This window comes from Amblyraja radiata, chromosome 12, assembly GCF_010909765.2.
Source record: "Amblyraja radiata isolate CabotCenter1 chromosome 12, sAmbRad1.1.pri, whole genome shotgun sequence".
Lineage (NCBI taxonomy): Eukaryota > Metazoa > Chordata > Chondrichthyes > Rajiformes > Rajidae > Amblyraja > Amblyraja radiata.
The window spans coordinates 31,440,627-31,461,171 of NC_045967.1; the positions used below are offsets into that span (position 1 = coordinate 31,440,627).

At 37.2% G+C, this 20,545-nt stretch overlaps 1 protein-coding gene across 1 annotated transcript in view; it reads right to left on the reverse strand.

The window, feature by feature from the left end:
- klhl4 (kelch like family member 4) overlaps positions 1-20,545 on the reverse strand; it is a 131,891-nt gene that overhangs the window by 70,049 nt on the left and 41,297 nt on the right. The window lies entirely within an intron of this gene.

Below are 20,545 nucleotides of genomic sequence, written 5' to 3' on the forward strand. Positions count from 1 at the left end.
ATACTGCTTCATGATGCATCTAGAAATGCAGAAATATACATTACGAGTGACATCTTTGCAAACTCGAACATATTGCTCATATGAGAATGATTCACATTATGTTTTGTGATAGAAAGTAGGATAAGAACTAATCAATGAAGTTTGATTTTGCTGAACATGCTACAGCTCTTACAACTTTGTTATAAATACAACTTTTAGAAATTTGTTAAATTAAAGTTTAACATTTGTTAATGAACCTTATGTCAGAGATGATGCAGTTGTATTTTTAGGTCGGAGCATCAGGAGAACATTTGAATTGGATATAGCTGCAAGTGCGAAACAATCTAAAAAACATCTTTAACATCCTAAGAAGAATATAATTATGAAAGAGGTCAATGCCCTATCTTCTAATAAGCATTAGGGTAGTTTGGAAATGTATAGCAGATAAAGTAGTTGCAATACCAGCAATGATTTTTGAATGAATTATCAGGTGAGCATGCAGAGTTTTGTGTGCACTTTGTGGCCTGAATTCCTCCAACTATGAAAATGGAAGAGATTCTGCTGGCAGGAAGAATGGACTATAGCTAGCATTTGGAGGAAGGATATAAACTGTTAGTGTGGCAAGGAATTGCAGATGCTGGTTTACTCTGATGACAGACATAAAATGCTGGAATAACTCAACAGTACAGGTAGCATCTCTGCAGAGAAGGAATGGGTGACGTTTTAGGTCGAGAAAGGCACTGTGAAAGGCAGAGCACTTACTGAGGGGGATTTGTGTACATTCAAACACAGGGCCGCTCCACAACATCGTGAAGTTAGACCAGTTCATTCATTAACCTTAAAGAAACTGTTATCAATAGGAACTATTATGCTTAACGATCATTTTTCAACATAACTGATTGCAAAATAACCTTTTTATTTAAAACAATATTTATGACATTCCTGCATTTACGATAACCTGATACTCTCCTATCTTTAAATCATGCTTGGTTACATTTTTAAAACATTAGCCAAAATTTGAGTTAATTACTTCTTAATTCAGCTAATTGTTTGTAACCAATATTTTAATGTGCATGTCTGCACAGCCAATTTAAAGGTACCATGAATTGAATTAATGTCATGCAACCAGTAACTTTTAAAAAGGGGGAATTCTACATCATTGATATGCCCAAATATTTCTGGGAACTTTCATTTCCCATAGGAATTCTTATTTTTCTTCAAAGGAAATCCCTTACAATCAGAGAGAGGGCAACACTTCATAGATCTGACCTTCTATGTTTGGACACATTAACTACATATAATAGAAGGGACAAGGCAAGGACAGAAGAAAGAAACCATACTCAAAGCTGTTGATTGATCTAAAAAAGGATATCCTCCTGCTTGATTGGCAGACAACCGAGGTCTAAAGGATTGTGAAGGATATTCAAGATTACTATTACCTACTTACACCTATTATTATCTTACTTTCTGCAACAAAATGTAAAGCAAATCGTTCTCCTGTATGCACTATTTTTGGGTTTGCAATGGTGTCAAATTTGTAGTGTATGTTTCTCTCTTTCTCCATGCAGCATGAAGCAGTGTCGGAGCTGAATGACACACATCACAAGGCATAAACCCACAACAATGTCAGTTTATTAGCAGATGGAATTGAGACGTGGGGTAGAGAAACACACAAAGCTTTGAAGGTGTGGGTGGCAGGAGTGGGAAAAAGATAAAGAATTGGATTAAAGTACATTTATATTCTCAGCTCTTGGCTTCAGCATCCTCGAGCTTTCCAGGACCTGTTTCAAAAGCAAAACTATTACTGTGTCATGGCAACCTGGTGCAGTTAATTATCATTCAAGTAGGCATAGCGTGAGCAATACTTTTATCCTAATCTCATTGTATTGATCCAAAATCACCTGAAAATTATGGTGCATTTATATCATAAACATCGTTTGTATTTGTGAAATAATCAATTTGTGAAACCATGCCTCCAGAAAATCCACTTTGTTGCGAGAGCACACATAAACATCTCTAGGGGTTACCTCATCTCCTGTCTTGTTCACTACAAAGCAATGTTTTTTTTTAAAATAGTGCTAACTTGTCAATTTTAAATTCACAGCCTAGAAATGAAATGGTGTAGCACAATGTTATACGCTACACAACTGAACTGAAGTATAAAATAGATTTCTGAATACAATTGCATCTTCAGTTTCCAATGTGATTTTGGATAATGAAACCTCTTCTTCTATGAAGTTAAACATTGTGTCGCTCAGACTATTTGACAAGGTGCAGAAACACTGGACCATTTTAAAACCTGTAAAGGACTGTAAATCAGCCTCCAACAGAAAGAATAATCACTTAAGGAGTACGTAAAGGGGATGGCATTTCATTGAAAGGGAGGTTGCTACAAAAAACATGATGGATTTGGGTTTTGAGCATAATTCAGGTAGGGGTCATATTTTTGGGTATGGTTAAGGGGATAACCCATCTGATATTAATTTATCTTCACTTGTCTACATCTGCTGCCATAATCATCAGTCCAGAATTTAAGATTTAAGAATGGGCATTTAATTATTGCATGTTACAGCATTCCTTAAGGAACTCTATCCTAAACCACCCAATTTCCTCCAGCAGCAGATTCCATAGAGATCCATTATGTGGGGAAAAAACAGGCGCATACAGTTCCTGGAACTTGTTTCTTCATCCCGGTTATGGCTAATCTGATTTTGGCTCCAGGTCAACTCCTGGTCCTCATAACTATTTCCCCTCCTCCTCTCCCCCACCCATTGTTTAAACCTTCATCAACATGCCTAATATTTTCAATGACTTTACCTTCACATCTCACTGGGGCAGAGAATTCCAAATATTGTTCCTCTCATCTCTGTTTTAACTGTTTATTCTGAAACTAGCACTCCTTATCCAAGATAACCTCATCAAAAAAAACATCCTCTCCATCGACCCTATCAAGTCCCCTCAAAATACTGTTTCAATCAGATCAGTTTTTAATCTTCTAAACTTGCCTCAATATTTGCCCAACTTTTCCATCCTTTCCTCAAAAGGTGATCCTATTACTTGAGTACCCTGCATCTGACCAGAGGAGGGAGATGGCAGCCCTGCTGGCAGTCTGTTCGTTTTTTTCATCCTTTTTGTTATTTTTAGCGTTTGTTTAAAGTTTGTTTTAATGTTCTTCTGTTTGTTTTATGTGGGGGGAGGTTGGGGGGGGGGGGGGGGGGGGGGGGGTCGGGGGAAACTTTTTTTTCAGGTTCTTACCTTCCCGGAGAAGTGATCAAGTTTTGGATCACATTCTCCGGGCTCTGTGGCCTACCATCACTGGAGCGGGAAGCCGCCTCGGACTGTCGTGAACCTCACTGCTGGGCGCAGACTTGCCATCGGAGCAGATCCCTTGCCTGGGATCGCTCCCACCGCGACCTGCGGACTTACCATCAAGGGCTTGCCATCTCGGGAGAGGCTAGTCGGGAGGTCCTAATTCCGCAAAAGGTTCGTCCAGCCCCGAAGCGAAGTTCGATCACCCGGCGCATGGGAGCTAACATCCCCCCCGATGCGGGAGCTGAACGCCTCGACGCGGAGGGCCCGAATGCCACCGGCTACGGGACTCAAGACAGTCCCGGCAACGGGGGGCTCGAGGCCCCCGACCAAGGAAGAACAACAAGGGAAGGACTTGAACTTTATTTTCGCCTTCCATCACAGTGAGGAATGTATAGGAGTCACTGTGATGGATGTTTATGTTAAAATGTGTTTTTGAGTCTGTTGCTTTTTTAAATTGTATGACTGACCTGGCCAGTGAATTTCACTACACCAATTGGTGTATGTGACAATAAATGAACCTTATGAACCTTCCAATGTAACATTCTCTCTTTAAATAAGGAGGTCAAAACAGTATACACAAGAAACTGCTGGTGATTGACACTTGAGCAAAACACACAGTGCTGTGTCAGGCACCATCTGCCTCCACTTTGTGCTTTGACCAAAATGGCATGCAGTATTGGCAATGTCTCAGCTGTGGTTGTCACAAGACTTTCTCACATTTGAACTCATTGTTCTTCGAATAAAGGCTAAAGGTTAATATTCTAGTTGCCGTTTTGGTTACTGGCAAAATGATATGCACTTATTACAAGCTGCACAGACTGCATTGCTGAGGCACTAATGCCTCATGCAACAAACACTCAAGAAATTCTTTCATCAGGAGACTCCAGAACATTTTGTCATGTGTACTCTGCACATTGATATTTTTAACACGTTATTATATGACATGGAATTTTTAGTCCCTTATAAATTATTTGGTTGAAGTTAGCTGAGAAAAATCCAATACTGTCAACATTTTATTTTCTGCTGAGAAGTGCCATCAAAATCATCTGTTGTCATTATGTAATGTAAGTGGGCTACTCAGAGAAATGAATGGGTTATTATTAAATATCTGGTTAGAGACACAAATTAAGACCAATGAAGAGAGTAAAAACAAAGAAGCATATTCATACAACAGACCACAGTAAATATAAATGTATTTCTTCCAGAAATTACAGCAAATGCAGCTAATGTTTTTTCAAGACTATTAAGCTAATGAAGACATAGTTACTTGAATACAACTATCACTAAATTTGGATCAATTCCAGCTCACTGCATTTCACACTTGATAATTTAAAATTGCTCAAGGCTTAATATCTTTAGAAAAACAACAAATTCTCATTTAGAAGTGGGTTTCTGTTAATTTTGTTTAATATATAGTATTTCTATGAGATAGATTGAAGTGGAATTTCTAACTGCGCCAAGGCTGTAATGAAAGCTGCATTATACTTCTTCCAGAGCAAAGGATAATCTTGTGAAATATTTGGAGGTGAAAAATGATGGTAACCTTGGGAAACATTAAAATCCAACTACTTGCAGTTCGAGTTTAGATTTGGAACTAACTTGACATTGATCAGCTTGGGGATTTCCGATTGAGCACATTGGTGTATATAAGGTACTTTGTGGAGATACTGGAACGATTCCAGTTTAGAAATCTAATGGAGGAACCAAAAGATCTCCATCATTATCTGCATGAGGTGATAGCCTCATTTGTAGCTTCATGGCCACTTACACTCTGGGCAATTGCTGGTGTGGCATCATCTTTAGATGAGGCTTCGTACAGAGTTAAAGCAATGATAGAACAGACAAGCATACTAATTAGGAGCAGGAGCAGGCCACTCAACCTCAAATGCCTGCTCCATCCTTTAAAAAGATCATAGGTGATTTGATTACAACCTCAATTACACTATGAGGTCTGTTGGTTCTCCTGGCAGTTAACCATTTTAACTCCCCTTCCTATTCTCATGCTATCTTTCTATCCTGGGTCTCCTCCATTGCCACAGTGAGGCCACATGCAAATAGGAGGAACAACACTAACATTCTGCTTGGGTAGCTTACGATCTAACATTGAACATTGAATCCCTCAATTTTAAGTAACTAACCTACAAATAACCCCCCTCCCCAAATTTCTCCCCTCTCTCTTCCCTGTGCCCCATGGTTTACTTCAGCACTTTGTGTCTTTTTATGTAAACCACCATGTCTCAACTCCACTTTGTGTCAGCCCACTGTAACTGTTAGCTCTCTTGCTTACCTAACTCTTCCCTATAAATGAGATTCTGCTTTCACTGTCCTTTGAGGGAAAGAGTTCCAAAGTTGCACGATGACCTCAAGAAGGAAACCAAAAGTACAGGCTAAAATGATTAATCATAGGTTATGTTTTATAAATTCATTAAGAAGTTTGTGGCACTGATTACACTACACAAAACACAGCAATTGGTTTTTATTTCAGTTTATGATCTGTACAGGACACCTCCCATCCTATTTCATATCAATCTATCAGCATACTCTCTTAGATGACCTTGTTCATTCAATCTCTTCTGATCATCTGCTCCATTGTGCCGTGAGTTCTGCGATCTTAAAAATGTGCAAAAAATATCCCAGATTTCCCTTAGATTTGTTTTGATGTTCCTATGATGATGATCCTAGTTCAGCTCCTCCTCACAATTAAAAATCTTAAACCCCTCCATAAACTTAGAAATCTCTATAAAATCAATCCTCAATAATCTCTTCTGGAGAAAATAAAGAACAGCCTGCTCAGTCTTTCCTTACAGTTATAAGCTATTACTTCCAGTATAACTCTGCAAATCTGCATTAGTGTTTCACTGTCCATCTTATAATAATATGTCCAGATTGTGTGCAGTGTTCAAAGCCTGCACATAACCTGTCAACTTTTCAACAATAGAAATCCACCTCAGTGACTTATTTGTGCCTTTCATGGCCTTATTACCCTATGCCATTAATTTTATGATTCCTGGTTTATTCTTGTTTCCTCTTTCTCCTTCAGAAGCCTCTAGATTCGGAATGGCTTTGCTTTGAACGATTAGGAACATTAATAAAAATAATTCTAAATTTTTAGCTTGCTTCTTTTGTTCATTTCAATTATTTGCAAAACATTGGACATTGGTAATTGACAGAAATCTGTAGTCAGATGGAGAAAGTTTCGAGGACTGACCGACAGTCACAGTAGAATACTGGAAATAAATAGTAAATGTGCCAACACCTCAAGCTCTTGTGACACTCTACTTCATTATCTAATACAAATGTGTAAACAAATCAAAACTTTTCTTCATTTTTATTTTCATTATTGTATTGTAATGCACAGAAAAGATTGACCTACAAATGTTTGCTAATCTACCACATTTGCCTTTGTCAATGGGGAAAAACTAAACTCACTGCAGGAAATACAGTGAAGGATATTGACTTGGAAATTTGGTTACAGACCAGTATCTTTTCAGCACAGTGCATGAAAATTGATTTTTCCTGGCACGGAGAGTAATTTATTTGACTTCTGGTCAAACCGCACTGTCTTGGAGATTTGATCTCTTCCAATTAATTTTCACCGATTGGCAATTTTCCTTGTCAGATGTGCACATACTGGTGTCTATCCCTGTACATCACTCCATTAAAGTGTTGTTGGGAGAAATTGAGAAACATACCTGTTGTTAGGCAGCCTCACCCCATCCAGGTTTTAAATCTACTGTTTGCTTTGATGCACCATGATGCGATGAATGGGTCCCAACACTGCTTTGGGAATCTGACTCAGGTGGGATCCCCTTACACTCTGCTTTCCTCTGGATGCCCATCACCCAACCTCCATAGTAACACCCCCAGTCTCACTCCCAAACGCCGCGGCGTTTGAACCGGCCCGTTTGCGGAGCTCGGATTCAGCCACAGGACTTACCATCACCCGGCTGGGGGCCCAACATCGAAAGCCTGAATCGCCTCAACGCAGAGGGAGAACAAGGAAGGAAGAGATAAAGACTTTAAGACTTTTGCCTTCCATCACAAGTGAGGATGTGCCTGGTGGACTCACTGAGGTGGATGTTAAACTGTGTTCATTGTGTGACCTGTTATTTTATTTTCTGTCATGACTGCAAGGTACGCAATTTTGTTCAAACTAAAAGTTTTAATGACAATAAAGGAAACTTTACTTTATACTTTACTTTAGTAATTGTCCTACAAACCTGCACATTTCTAAAATATGTGAGGAAACCAGAGTAACTTTTCAAATCATACTATCCTAGAAGGTCAACATGGACTCTATGGGCTGAAGGGCCTATTTCCATTTTATATCTTTAAATTAATCAATTAAACCTCATCCAGCTCTGAGGTGCAAACCCCACCTGAAGGATTGTACCTCGGTGACTGGAGCTGTGAGTCAAATTCTCTATCTGTCGTGCCACTGTGCCACTCTACATTTTCAAATGCCGGCCCACATTCTGGGAACTGAGCCACAACTGGCTAATGTTCATCAATGTGCGCTGATTAACTTCTCAATCTTCGTCTTTTGTATATCCAATAACAGTTGTGATAATACTATTCTGCAAAATGTATTCATAACCAACATTATAGAACCAAACTCTCCCAAGTGCTGAATGATACTGTGGCAGTTAATATGCATTAATTTGAATTAAGTAAGAGAGGTGTAAACAAGGATTGGAGAGGCATGAAGGAAAATTGGTCAAGGGATGCGCCTGCCATTTCTGTTGGGTTTCTCTTCTTTAATAGCAATCATTTGCACTATGAGACTTTGTTATTTATCAATCTTAATATTTTACCCAAGGAATTAATTGCTGAGTGCGCTGTAATTCAGATATGAGGCCCACAGGACTTTTAGTTAAATCAACCATTAAATATGATACTGCACTTAATCCATCACTCAGTGCATACCATGTGTTGGTCTTAAACCCCTGTTAATCTGCCTCAAATTGTCCATCTGTTTATTTATGACCTTTTTGGCCTCATTAGTGATAATTCATTTTCCATAATGTCCAGTTTCTTGGATTTTTGTAGAATATTTTGAATGTTGTTGTCTAGAGCCATTTTAATGTAAACTATTTACACAGAAATAGAAACATGTAGAATTAGAGATGCTAATGGAGTAGTATATTGCAATATAAATGCATAAAGACAACAACAAAAAACATATGCTGGCCACTTCAACAATGATTTCAGCTATTTTCTGCATTGTTGGTGCACATGTTGATCTCACATTTTATATTTCATGTTTCAAAAACATGCAAATACATAATGATACCAGTGAGCATTCCACATTTGAATTATTATTCAAATGTGTTGAACATACTTATATTTAATAAGCCAAAATATAAATCAGAAACAGAATAAGATTATCAGGATAGTAATTGAATCAACTGTTTTGAAAATTGATTTAATTTAAGTTTAGGAATAACAGAAGCTGATAATATCTGAAGGGTGGATTTCCATCTATCTGTAAGTCTCCCAGTCAGGGGATTAAGATTCTGATGTTCCAGGAGTATCTTTTTTGGGATGTCCCCAGGACAATGTTTCCTGCAAATCTCTGAAAGGAACCTTGCATATGGATTAATTCATTCCATTCATCCCTGACATTGAAATCCTATAGAAGTCACAAAGGTGACTCATGCCACAAAGTGCCCAGGCAGGTATTTTGATTGGCTGACTCGACCTGAATATACTCAAAGTTAAATCAATTTTCAGTCACATACCATGGAAGAAAACATTATGCACTCCAGTCTCTAGGTCAGTGTACAAAATACCTTTTACTGGGAAAAGTATTGTTATTTGCAAAATTGAGCTGATTTCGTCCTTGTACAAGGATCATAGTGGTAATACCAAAATGGAACGTACTCTACCACCTCTCTCAAACAAACATATCGACAAACTACACAAAGACATTTGGTGCGGAATCAACGGCAGCCTTTGTATTGAATTTAAGAACATAGTATAACCATGGAAATGGTCAAGTGAATGGAATATCAAGAATTATAAACAATAGACCTTGATAACTTATTCTGTCACTAAAACAAGGGAAGATTAAGAAAATTAGATTTATGCATTCAAAGTCTAATAGAACATTCATCAAATCATAAATGTGAATCACAGGGCTGGCATCATTGATAGAGGAGTGTTGAATATCACTAAGATGCAGAGTGGGAGAACAGGGCGGTAAGTTGATAGTCCAATCAAGATGATAGGATTGTGTGGAGGTTATCTTGAGGAAACATAGCATCTTCTCCTGACCCACAGCTGAAGGAAACATAGCATCTGAGCTGGAGGAAACATAGCATCTTCTCCTGACCCACAGCTGTACAACAATGGAGCTTACCACCTAAATCTATCAAATTTTATCTTCTAGAATACCGAACTCAAGAGTCTCAGCATCCACAAGCTAAGAAAATAAACATTCAGAAGCTATAGAAACACAAAAGCTCCATAAGCATTTTTAATGCCAAAGTTACTCACCTTTGATTGGCTGGCACTAAAACCTGGAGTGGTCACGTTGGAGTCAGCTTCACAAATGTTATCTGTACCACTACACCATCCCGTCTGTGCATTGTTAATTCTCTGCACTGGAGCACTTATACATTTGATCAAAGCTGAGGAAATTATCATTATATGTGATGCAATGCTTTAACGGTGTGCTGGTACAGAGGGAAACCACTTTACAGGATTGATCAAGATTCCTGCACTGGAAAACATGTGCTGGTTTACAGTAAATAATCATTTTTTGTTATGTATCATAAATGAATCCGAGTGACTCAATAACACCTCGAATTAACACAATAACACAATGGAATTGTATTACTTGGAAGTTTTATTCTGGTCTCTTTTCCTGTAGTTCAACAGTTTTATTAATCAGGGGAATAATTTTGTCATGAGGTTATTGTTCTGTGCATTGTTAAGTGATCATTGGCACACTGTAATGAAACATTAATGACATGAATTGTGAAATGTATTCAGAAAAAAATTGAACTCGAGTTTAGAACAAAACAATAAGACATGACTGGAAACTTGTGTACAGTCTCTAGCACAAAAGTGTTTTATAGTATTGCAGCCTGCTGCCAAATCCAGTTCAATTGAATTTAATTAAGTTGAACTGTGCACAGCCATTAGTGACTGAGAAAAGATTACAGTACTTAAAGTTCCGAATTGTCACTGCAACCTGCATAATTGCTATTGTGTTCATCCAATATTGGCATAAGCAACTCAAAATATTGTGGAATTCAAAATGCAAGTTCTTCACAATTGTAGGTTTACAATGTTTTCAATTAATTTTAAATATACTTGTGAAATCCTGTTGCCAATCAATAAACAACTCCAAGGAAATAAAGTTTGCAATCACATACCCTTGACATTTAATACACTGCCATTTTCAGATGCCCCACTTTCAACGTCCTGGGAATTAATGATTGACCTATAACTTAAGTAAAACAACTACATAGATATTGGAAGACACAAAGTGCTGGAGTAACTCAATGGGTTAGGCACAATCTCTGGAGAAAATGGATAAGTAATGTTTTGAGTTAGGACCGTTCTTCAGACTCTAGTTGGGCAGGGAGCAGGCACCAGCAAGAGAGATGCTGCAGAAATACCCTAGCAGAAAAAATGCAGCCATTAAAAGGCATCTTATCCACACCATCTCCAGGCTACTTAGGCTACATTGATCTTAACACTTTTGCTGACATTCCATTAATACATAAATTAAAAGGAAAGTAGATCATGCAACAAACAGTCCCCATGGACATAAACTAACAGTGTGAATGCATCACCATTGGGAAATACTGCTATTGCCCATTGCAAGTGTTTGGGGAGACTATAAAATGTAATTCCTTTGGATGCAAGCACACCAAAATCCTTAAAAACTATTAAATGTGAATTTCATTATACTTTGCAGAAGATCTAACTGGTATACTAATAAAAACAGGAAATGCATTTTATAATGTTTTTATATGTTTGTGTATATTTTATATGTTTGTGGCTGCAGGAGTCAGTACTTTAGAAGCTATCCTAATGGAATAAAAGTGAAATCATGACATTAAAACCTCAAGAACCTACACACTTACTGAAGTTCCCCTTTAAAATCGCAACAGAAAAATTTAAATATTTGGGTATTCAGATTACTAGAAAATATAAAGCATTATTCAATGCTAATTTCATGCCTTTATTAAATAAACTTAATACGTTGATTAAATTTTGGAAAACACTTCCCTTATCATTATTAGGTAGAATAAATGCAATAAAAATGATCTTCCTACCACAATTACTATACCTATTTCAATCTATACCGGTATATATACCAAAATACTTTTTTTTTAAATTAGACTCTAATATTACTAATTATATTTGGGACTATAGATCACATAGAATCACAAAAAAACACTTATGTAAACCAAAAGAGGTCGGGGGACTTTCACTTCCGAATTTTATGTATTATTACTGGGCAGTGCATATTAAGAATATGATTTATTGGTTGGATAGTGCTACCCAACAGACAGAATGGATAAAAATGGAGAAGGAGGATTGCCATCCTAGTAATATAGGAACGATCCTCTTCTCCCCAAAAAAACTGAATAACACAATATATAAGAAGAACCCAATTATATATGGTACAATAAGAATTTGGAAACAAATAAAATTATCTTTAAAATTAAGAAATCTATCACTGTTAATGCCAATAGCGAATAACCCTTTATTTAAACCATCTCTTATTGATAAGACATATAACCAATGGGAAAGTCTCGGAATTAGAAGGATCGGGGATATGTATGAAATGGGAAACTTACTATCATTCCAACAATTACAATTAAAATTTAAATTGAAAAACAACCAATATTTTAAATATCTTCAGATTTGCGATTTTGTGAAAAAATATATACAAGGATATCAAAAAGTAACTCCTGACTTATTGGAAGAGGCAATGAATATTGAAGCTGACTCACAAAAATTAATATCATATTTATATAATAGTATTCTAAATATAGACCTACCATCGACAGAGGTACTTAGAGAAGAGTGGGAACGGGAACTAATGATAAAAATTACGAAGGTTAAATGGGAAAAATACCTGATATATATTCACAAATGTTCAATTAATGTAAGACATAATTTAATTCAATTTAAAATTGTACATAGATTATATTACTCAAAAACAAGATTGAACAAATTTTATCCAAATATATCCGCCACTTGTGATAAATGTCTAGCCCAAAAGGCAACTATAACACACTCCTTAGTCTCCTGCATAAAACTTTATAGATTTTGGAATGATATTTTTGAAATATTTACAAAATTATTCAAGACAAGAATGGAACCTAATACTGAAATGATTATATTTGGCGTAATGGAAGATGGGAATAAATTGAACACATCTCAAAATCTATTCCTTAACTATGGTTTAATAATAGCAAAAAAATTAATTCTTAAATTTTGGAAGGGTACATCAATACCAACGCTTAAAATGTGGATTGCAAGTATGTCGGACACCGCTCATCTTGAGGAAATGCGATTCCTCCTAATGGATAAATCAGACCAATTCATAACGAGTTGGTCTCCATTCGTCGTTTTTTTGGAATCATATGGTGCAACACAATTGTAAAAAATAACTGTTTCAGGACTGGACGAGGGTTGGTCAAGACTATAAATAATGATCTCCTCTTTTTTTCTTTTCTTCTCTCTATTCTCTCTCTCAACTTTTTTCATTTACTCGTTTTCTTTTTTCACACACTATATATTTCACATCTTTCTATCCTTTACTATCTAACTTCTTTTTCTTATTCTAATCTTTTTTCAGTGTAACAAAAAAAAAAAAAGAAGTTGTACATAAAATGTATTATGAAAATATATATTAGGCACTTTGGTGCCATATGACTGTACTTACTTCTAATAAAATAAAATATTAAAAAAAAAAAAAAAAGAAGCTATCCTAAGACACCACATGTATAAATTCATTTGCAGGATAAATGACTCTAAAAATGTGCTTATTGTGGCCTTGACAAACATAAGGGTTAGCACTACACGCTACGAATCCCAGCTGTGGAGACACTGGTATCGTTGTCTCGTTGTAGGACATTGATCATCTTTTAATCTGGATTTTTAACTTAAGTATTGTGGTTTTTTAAAAATATATAAATTATGATGTTTTTACAAGTTAATAAGGCAAATTAATGGAAAAGATACTTAGAGATAATATATATAAGCATCTGGATAAACAGGGTCTGATTAGGAACATTCAACATGGATTTGTGCCTGGAAGGTCATGTTTGACTAATCTTCTTGAAATTTTTGAAGAGGTTACTAGGGAAATTGATGAGGGTAAAACAGTGGATGTTGTCTATATGGACTTTAGTAAGGCCTTTGACAAGGTTCCTCATGGAAGGTTGGTTAAGAAGGTTCAACTGTTGGGTATAAATGCAGGAGTAGCAAGATGGATTCAACAGTGGCTGAATGGGAGACGCCAGAGGGTAATGGTGGATGGCTGTTTGTCGGGTTGGAGGCAGGTGACTAGTGGGGTGCCTCAGGGATCTGTGTTGGGTCCTTTGTTGTTTGTCATGTACATCAATGATCTGGACGAAGGTGTGGTAAATTGGATTAGTAAGTATGCAGATGATACCAAGATAGGGGTAGTTGTGGATAATGAAGAGGATTTCCAAAGTCTACAGAGTGATTTAGGCCATTTGGAAGAATGGGCTGAAAGATGGCAGATGGAGTTTAATGCTGATAAATGTGAGGTGCTACACCTTGGCAGGACAAATCAAAATAGGACGTACATGGTAAATGGTAGGGAATTGAAGAATACAGTTGAACAGAGGGATCTGGGAATAACCGTGCATAGTTCCTTGAAGGTGGAATCTCATATAGATAGGGTGGTAAAGAAAGCTTTTGGTATGCTAGCCTTTATAAGTCAGAGCATTGAGTATAGAAGCTGGGATGTAATGTTAAAATTGTACAAGGCATTGGTGAGACCAAATCTGGAGTATGGTGTATAATTTTGGTCGCCCAATTATAGGAAGGATGTCAACAAAATAGAGAGTGTACAGAGGAGATTTACTAGAATGTTGCCTGGGTTTCAACAACTAAGTTACAGAGAAAGGTTGTATAAGTTAGGTCTTTATTCTCTGGAGCGCAGAAGGTTAAGGGGGGATTTGATAGAGGTCTTTAAAATGATGAGAGGGATAGACAGAGTTGATGTGGACAAGCTTTTCCCTTTGAGAATAGGGAAGATTCAAACAAGAGGACATGACTTCAGAATTAAGGGACAGAAGTTTAGGGGTAACATGAGGGGGAACTTCTTTACTCAGAGAGTGGTAGCGGTGTGGAATGAGCTTCCAGTGGAAGTGGTGGAGGCAGGTTCGATGGTATCATTTAAAAATAAATTGGATAGGCATATGGATGAGAAGGGAATGGAGGGTTATGGTATAAGTGCAGGCAGGTGGGACTAAGGGAAAATAATTGTTCGGCACGGACTTGTAGGGCCGAGATGGCCTGTTTCCGTGCTGTAATTGTTATATGGTTATATGGTTAAGTGATATACCATGATTTTAAATGTATTTATGATATTTGATATGCAATGCATGTTTAATGTAATGTTGCCCCTTGTCTGGACCTTGAGTCCGTAATAAAGTTTATTATTATTATTATTATTATTATTATTATTATTATTATTATTATTATTATTATTATTATTATTATTATTATAAGTGTGTTGAAGGTGAATTTTATAGACTTATAATTAAGGTACTCTGAAGTAGTGGATAGACACCTAGTTTTAAAATGTGCATTTTTTAATTTAAGCAGATTTTCAGCCATTTCATTCATACCTACAATATATCAATTACAGATATCTGAAATAAATTAGTTAAATCAAAAAGTGTTTTGCGAAAGTTTTAAAGCACAGAATATGTCCCTAGTTGCTGATAAATTTTACATATTTTGATATGCAAATGAATTTCATTGGATATGCAAGGATAAATGTTCGTAAATTGAGTGCAAATTTGCCAATGGTCTGCAGTGAAATTGCAATTATATTGAAAAAGGAAACCCTACCATCACCTGTGTTTTGAGTAGAAAGGACGAGGATGGTGTCAAATATAACATTAAATTGAAATCTAATCCATGTTTCAGAATGCTTGGCTGTACCAATAGAATAATGTATGAGATACAAAATAACAGCAGTGTACTTTGCTTTAGCTGCAGTACACATTTATAAGGGTGACACAGAATGGTGTACATTCTGAGATCCTACCGACTTTACAAAAGTCTATTTGTAATTGTAATGTTATTAAATCCAGATAGAATTTCATTTTAATACCTGCGTGGTTTGAGTTTCATCTTGCTCTTCTATTTATTGTTATATGTAACAGCATATTTGCCCAATTCTAAAGATCTTGGCTTGGAAATTCAATCATGTTGTGCAATATTTTTATGTGCAGCGTAAAATAATTTAATTCAGAGCTCAATCGATATAGCTAAATGTGATTTGTGTATTTGATGTGTACACCGTGCATGTCTATAAATAACGGTACATTCATCCATCCACATATGTGGGCATGCACTGTGACATGAATCCTACACTGGGAGCATTGGCAAAGAGTCCAGCCGTGAAGGTTACCATGGATAAGTTGACCTTCCTTAAGTAAAATGCTGTTTTCTTTGAGCACTCTTATTGATTCACTTCTTTTCCTGACCCCACTGACAGCCATTATCCTTCCAATCTCTTCCACGGGCCCTCAGATATCTTTATTTTTTTCTCTCTCTGAATAACCAATGAACTTCGTTTTGCTTTCACTGCATTTATCATTTACATGTTTCTAACCTCTCCATGTTCCTGATTTGCTCAGTGAATCATTTCCCCACTTCCTGTATTTTCATATTCCTTTTTGTATCTTGTACAGTCCGCTATGTCTTCCCTTACAGTTTTTTTTTTCATATTTCACTCAGCCATGGTTAAGTACACACTCATTAATGTTGTCACTTAGTTTTACACTTTCCCTCACCTCCTCTGTCTAGCACAATTATTTAATTTGGGAAGAGAAGCCCATTCCCTGCAAGTTTTATAGTGGAGGTGCAGGTATTTTTTTGAACAAATCCTACTGTTTATTTTTTGCTTCACTCAATAAATGTTTTGGCCAATGTGTTATCATCATTCTCTATCTCATCCAGTTGAAGTTACCAGTGCCAAGATCTGCAATCTTAGAAACTGAAACACTTACAACACATCTTTAAAGCTAAAATTCAATCTAATTACATAGCGATTATCTTTGAAAATGTTTTTCTTTATTTGTCCATCACTGCTTTTTCTGCTTATCAGACTCCTTTTATGAATTTTTAATTCAGACCTCCCTTCTTTTGGCTCTAGAATATATTGCTCCAAGGAACTATATTCTATCCATTAAAATGTCACCTCCTTTCTGGTGAGCTAATCTACTCTTGTCCTTTTATGTATAATCTAAATATCACATTAAAATAACTTTTTCCTTTATTCCAACCATCATTATTCCCTGAATGAGTATATAATAGTAGGCCCACACTTATGGCAGGTAAAGGTAGATTCAATATTCAGAGTGTGGAATAGAATACAAAGGAATTACAGTGCATTCAGAAAGTATTCAGACCCCCACATTTTGTTACATTACAGCCTCATTCTAAAATGGATTAAATACTTTTTTTTTATCATCAATCTACACGCAATACCCCATAATAAAAAAAGCGAAAACAGGTGTTCAGAAATCTTTGCAAATTAATTAAAAAGAAATAATTGAAATATCACATTTACATAAGTATTCAGCCCCTTTACTCAGTACTTTGTTGAGGCACCTTTGGCAGCGATTACAGCCTCAAGTCTTCTTGGGTATGACGCTACAAGTTTGGCACACCTGTATTTGGGTAAATTCTCCCATTCTTCTCTGCAGATCATCTCAAGCTCTGTCAGGTTGGATGGGGAGTGTTGATGCACATATATTTTCAAGTCCCTCCAGAGATGTTCGATCGGGTTCAAGTCCAGGCTCTGGCTGGGCCACTCAAGGACATTCACAGACTTGTCATAAAGCCTCTCCTGCATTTTCTTGGCTGTGTGCTTAGGGTCATTGTCCTCTTGGATGGTGAACCTCCGCCCCACTCTGAGGTCCAGAACGCTCTGGAGCAGGTTTTCATCAAGGATCTCTCTGTACTTTGCTCCATTCATCTTTCCCTCGGTCCTGATTAGTTTCCCAGTTCCTGCCACTGAAAAACATCCCCGCAACATGATGCTGCCACCACCATGCTTCACCGAAGGTATGGTATTGGCCAGGTGATGAGCGGTGCCTGGTTTCCTCCAGATGTGACGCTTGGCATTCAGGCCAAAAAGTTCAATCTTGGTTTCATCAGAGCAGAGCACCAGTGAAAACAACCCTTTTGGCAAACTCCAAGCGGGCTGTCATGTGCCTTTTACTGAGGACCGACCACTCTACCATAAAGGCCTGATTGGTGGAGTGCTGCAGATATAGTTGTCCTTCTGGAAGGTTCTCCCATCTCCACAGAGGAATTCTGAAGCTCTGTCAGAGTGACCATCAGGTTCTTGGTCACCTCCCTGACCAAGGCCCATCTCCCCCGATTGTTCAGTTTGGCTGGGCGGTCAGCTCTATGAAGAGTCCTGGTGGTTCCAAAGTTCTTCCATTTTAGAATGACAGAGGCCACTGTGCTTTTCGGGACCTGCAATGCTGCAGAAATTGTTTTATACCCTTCCCCTGATATGCGTCAATTTTAATTTACCACTGGTAGACTCCAATCAGGTTGTAGAAACATCTCAAGGATAATCAATGGAAACAGGATGAACCTAAGCTCAATTTTGAGTGTCATAGCAAAGGGTCTGAATACGTATGTAAATGTGATATTTCAGTTATTTATTTTTAATTACTTAGCAAAAATTTCTAAACACTGGTTTTCACTTGTTCATTCTGGGGTATTGTGTGCAGATTGATGATTAAAAAAAAAGAATGTAATCAATTTTAAAATAAGACTGTAACGTAACAAAATGTGGAAAAAGTGAAGGGGTTTGAATAATTTCTGAATGCACTTTTATGTGTCAAACAGTGCATGCCATAGCATTACAGTTGATATTTCATTCCCATGCTCTGGAAGAACAGTGATATTCAATCTTCATTGTTGAATGAAAATATTTTATTTGAAATAATGATTTTCAAACTGGGTCTAAATATAGATTTCTCCTATGATTTAATCAACCAACATTTCAAAATGCAACCTCATGCAATTCCTTTACTTTATTATTCTGCAGCGATATTACTGTGACCCAAAGTGTAACTTTGGCTCTTGGAAACAAGGCATAATATATCAAACAATTAAAAAGCATAAACTGCAAATGCTGGACTAATGTGCAGCAGATCAATCAGCATATACAAAAGAAATTAGGATTTCAAATGCACCTGAATTGTCATGACATGTTAAATCTTTAACATCTAATTTTTACATTAATTTGCCCATTTCGTTTAAAGTTACAGAATGTCACTGACAGAGGAAACACCCAGCTTCATCCAAAATAACACTTAGCGCTTTGTTATGGCAATGGTATCTCTGTGCATGTTTATTGGGGTCTGAGTGGAAAAGCTGCTATGAATTCCACAGCAGGAAGAAATATTGTTTGATCAAGTTTGTGGACACAATAGCAAAGTATGCCAGAGGATGTGACAGGTGCTTTCTTTTTGACCCCCCCCCAAAAAAAAGAGTTAACATCCCCTGTCTATGACTCAATCCCAGAATGTCAGTCAACAATGCAAGTTTACAACAATGCAATGCAACTGAATCATCCTACTACAACTGGAGAGCAGTGCTGAACTACTATCTACCTCCTTGATGACCGACAAACTATCCTTGATAAAACTTGCTGGCTTTACCTTGCACTAAATGTTATTCCCTTATCATGTATCTATACACTGTAAATGGATCGATTGTGATGATGTAATGTCTTTCTGCTGACTACGCAACAAAAAGCTTTTTGCTGTACCTCGATACATGTGACAATAAACTAAACTGAGTTGTTCCTCTCTGGACCTTTTGCCAGCTGCCGCTCCCCACCCTTCCAGGATGAAGTCAACCAGCCAGATGAAAAGGGAAGGTAGACACAAAATGCTGGAGAAACTCAGCAGTTGAGGCAGCATGTATGGAGAGAAGGAATTGGCGACGTATCGGGTTGAGACCCTTCTTCAGAAAAGGAAACATTGCCTGGAATTTAGGACACAAGAGTCCCGCCACTCCTCATTCTGTGCAATCTGAGGAAAATTTGAAGAGTAATTCATGGTTATAATTCAGCCTGCTGTACAGTTCTATGATTTTCTGCAGCAATATGTCCTCTTTTGTTTATTATTTCAATGAAACAGTTGCTATGTATTCTTCCCATTGCATTCCATTCCACTCTTTACCTTCAACAAGCATGCTTTGCAATTCTAATTATTATGAAGCTCTTACACAATTATTCTCAGTTGAAAAAGTCCTCTCATTTAATTTTCCTACTTATGCTAATGGAATTCAATGCAATGTAAACATTCATAAAATAATAATGCAGGTAATGTTATCAGAATAAAATGACTAAGATTCTGTTATATCTATATTCACTGGGCAGATAGTTTGCTGGGTGATGACAATCCAACACAATCCAAGCTATATTTAAGAGGGAGTTAGATGTGGCCCTTGTGGCTAAAGGGATCAGGGGGTATGGAGAGAAGGCAGGTACAGGATACTGAGTTGGATGATCAGCCATGATCATATTGCATGGCGGTGCAGGCTCGAAGGGCCGAATGGCCTACTCCTGCACCTATTTTCTATGTTTTTATGTTTCTATGTAACACCTGTCCTTGGGCCATACTGCCTCTTCCTGATGCTACCCTTCACTGGGACTCTGGGACTCTGGTTCCGAACACTTCTATGTGTGCTGGAGCAAAAGGATTTTTTTTTAAAACACAACAGCCGGCTGTACTCATCCAAATTGCTTGATGAATCTGGCCTTTCTGCCAAAATAACTCAAAAGATAGTTTTCAAATCAGCTTCACCGTCAATCTACCAGTGTTTGGTGAGAATAGTTATGGGTGATGTAAATGAAGTCGGAATAGGTAGACTTAATAATGGAGGGTTTTTGTAGTTAAATGAGCATCTCATGGTTAAATAGATTACAAATAAACTGGTGCAAACTCAATCATTCACTAGAGAAAAGGATGGATACAGCAGCTGGGTA